The sequence below is a fragment of the Macrobrachium nipponense genome, chromosome 14, assembly GCF_015104395.2.
Source record: "Macrobrachium nipponense isolate FS-2020 chromosome 14, ASM1510439v2, whole genome shotgun sequence".
Lineage (NCBI taxonomy): Eukaryota > Metazoa > Arthropoda > Malacostraca > Decapoda > Palaemonidae > Macrobrachium > Macrobrachium nipponense.
Window position 1 is genome coordinate 46,661,780 of NC_087207.1, and position 3,857 is coordinate 46,665,636.

A 3,857-nucleotide genomic window follows, 5' to 3' on the forward strand; every position below is an offset into this window, starting at 1 on the left:
GTTTCACTTTTTGGTGCATTTTGTTTAATAAAAGTGTGTTAAAATAACTATTTATTTTATTTTTCTATGATTGTAGGTAACAAAATTGATATCTTGTCAAGCGGTAACTGCTGACCTACTGATCATGCGAGGTATTGTCACCAGGATTGAGTTCCCATGCAAAATTTCAAGTCCATCGGACGAAGGGAACAGGTCGAAAATTGAGTTGCAAGGTTTGACCAAGACTAGCAAACAAACAGATAAAAAGGCAAGCTAAATAAAAGCGTATACTAAAGCAGCAAATGTATTTGAGAGAGAGAGAGAGAGAGAGAGAGAGAGAGAGAGAGAGGGAGAAAGAGAGAGAGAGATCTAAATCTTCATTCAAGTATTGTTAGTGAATCTTACTTGGTCCGTATCTACACTGAAGGCAATCGCGTATGTGTAAAAAAATAAAAATAAAAATATGAAACTTGATACGTAAGCAGACATCTTTTGATATAGGTGATTTGCATTAAAAAATGATGCATTAAAGGTGTTCCGAGCACTTGAGATGACTCCTCAGTATATTCTTCGAAGTACAATGTACCCAGTAGGTCCATATTTTTCCAGTTATCATCTTCATAAACCTCGAAAGTAATTTTCATCTTGTGCAGAAACTTTACGAATGATCTGAAAATGGACTATTCCTATTCTGAAAATGGCACATTATTTGGTAACTGCTAAAAAAAATAGATGGGGCATGATGAATCAGTATCCCAACCTGGGAGATTGGTCGTCCTTTGACTATGTGGACTGAAGGAGGGAGGGTCATCCAGAAGTATGGGTTCCACCCATAACCCTCTCTTAATTAACTTGCTATGGGCCTCGCGTATTTTGCAACCACTTCTCGTCCTCTCCAAGACCTCGCTGAGTTTCTCCTACAACCACCACAGACACTTTCGTTCTAAATGTTGGGCGCGAGATGTATGCAATATTGACACACCAATGGTTAGACTAGTGGTTATTGAATTCTCTTCTGTGTGATTTGTTTGGCTAAAAACCATTCTTTGTGTCTCATCTAACATTTTTTTGTTGTTTATTTCTTCAGCTACAGTACTCTCGTCACAAGTCCACCAAATTCAGTTATCTACCCAGGGAACTTCAAAATGCAATATGGCCGGTGGTTCTTCATCTTCGCTGAGGTCGGAAGAAATGAGATTTGCCTTTTCTCTGACTACAGAGAAAAATTGAAGACTTAATGCTTATCATAATCTTTAAGCATACTGTACGGAGTTATGCTGCCTTATACTAGATGAAGTGGAGTGGACATATGTTTTACGTCTACATATGTAAGCATATAGCATCATAATAGCAGTATTTAGGTCAATATACATAAATACACGCAATAGATAAATGTCAAGTATAAAGAAAAGTCTATTTTCCATTCATTCCCGGTTCCCGCGCCGTGAATATATTGCACTTCACCTCATAGACCCCGGAATAATGGGCGAAAACAGAAGTCGTAAAATCTTCAGAGTCCGATGTGACCTGTCTCACCTGCTGGTGCACTTTGCAAATTACTTCCTGATATCATCATCTGCTTTGCTTTCGGACAGAAGCAATACGAAAGGCGATTTTTTTCTTGTTTTTGCTACATTGTTATACGATGATTCCGAGATATGGGTTTTGCATGTGCTGTTTATCTCATTACCACAGTCATTGTTATAGCATCATTGCACTATCTTTTAGGAAAACGTAAATAATATAAAGCTAAATAGATTTTTTTTTTTTTATTAATATACAATTTGTTTACTGTCAGTATTTCAAAGTTATAGCTACTGGTCATTAAAATCATTTGTAAACTGGACCCCTCTCTTCTCCAATATGCGCCTTGGTGGGAAAACCTCTTCACAAAAAGGAGACCTGATTAACATCCCACTTTTATTTCGAAATGTTGCCCTTTGTGTCTGATGTCACAGATATCAACGGAGCCATTAGTGGGCGTCGACTCGTCAAGCAGCTTTGAAGGTGATGAGACAGGGTGGGAAGATCGGCACAAAAGCCATTAAAATATTAGACTTCTTTGTTTGGTTTGCCTTCTTTGTCTTGGCCCGTCTTGTAGACAGTCGTGACGCCGTCCCGATCCGAGAGGAAAGTTAAGAAATAGGAATAGGAAAATGTTACTTCCGAGAAAATGTCCCTCAGTTTTTTATTTAAAAACGGATGCTGATTGGATGTAATTGGCTGCACTTCTCACATGGAGCTTTAAAACATGCAAAGAATTGTTATTACTTTGTAACTATTTTACATATGATTTTGCGTTCAAGCGCCTCATTGTCGTGATTTCTATTTCATCTTGCTATTTGTACCACATTACTTTATTGATGACCAAATCTTTCACAATAAGTGTGTGTGATTGTGTTTTCAGTCGTGCAGGATGTGTAAAGACCCTTCCGTAAAAGGCTGTATTGATCCTGACCTCTTGTTCTCCCTCTCCCGCTCTTTATAAAAATACGTGATAAATTTTCAAGATAAAAAGCATCCTTCAGCTTTCCCTGTGACATGACGCCACCGCCCCCCCCCCACCCCACCCCCCCCCTGCGCTAAGCACAACATACACAAACACACCTACATACACACGCGCACCCAAATGTCGACATACGAATTTTTTTCGATATTAAGCATTTTACTCCAGCCTGATTCATACTTAACTACTGAATCATGGATGAACCCTCTGCACGCAAATTTTTTAAATCAAATGTCGCTTCGTTTACCTTCACAGAAGGCATTACATTGGCATCATATCAAACCCATCTACACTCGCTGCACCATCCACCTTCTGGAAGTTGAAGCCCTTCCTTTCCAGTACGTCATTCACCTATCCGTCCAGCCTTTTCTAGGCCTACCTCTCGGCCTCCCTCATTCCAAGTCGCAAACATAAACGTAGATTTAACCCTAACAGAAACTACAATGTATCGTATAGTCCAAAACATGTAAAAACTGAAAATATTAATTTTGTTGCTTATATTTATCTACAACTTTTTTCATTATGAAGGCATCAAGTTTAAATAAACCAAGACTTAAATTTAGAACATTTCCATTATTTGACTTGATGAAACAAGATTCAATGATATTCCTTTTAACTGTGTCATTATATGGGATTAAGGCTCTTGCTTGACTCCAGTTAATAGGATGATCTAAATCTCTCATATGTACCAATAATGCATTCGATATTTGCCCAGTTCTCACAGAATATTGGTGCTGTTTGAGACGTTTTTGAAAAAGATTTACCGGTTTGTCCGTAATAGACTTTATCACACTTTTTACAAGGAATTTTATATATGCAGCCTGTAAGATCATTAGGAGAATTTTTGATTACTAAACTCTTGACATTCATATTACTGAAAACAACATTTATGTTAAAAAGCTTTAAAATTCTAGGAATTTCTAAAAACCTTTCATCATAGGCGAATTTTAGTTTGTCATTAGATTAAATAAAAAAATTTTCTATCTCTTTTCAATGCCACATCTGCAAAAGTCCTTGGGCATTTAAGTTTCCAGGCAATATCATAAATAGTTTGACGATGATTGGAGTAGTAATGAACAAAAGAGGCAATGTTAGTTGATTTTCGAAAGACTGAAAAGGTGAAATTTCTATCATTTCTATGGACAGTTACATCAAGAAAATTCAAATTACAATTTTCTTTCTTCCTCTACAGTTTTAATCTTATAGAAGGGACTAAAATTATTGAGATTATTAAGAATTCCTGGAGATTTTCGTGAACTGACCACATTCAGAAAATTCTTGATAGAGTTTTGTCTCAAAAATTCATGTAAATTTTGCTAAGGACAGGAGATAAGGGATTGCCCATAGCCATGCCAAACTTTTGTACAAAAAA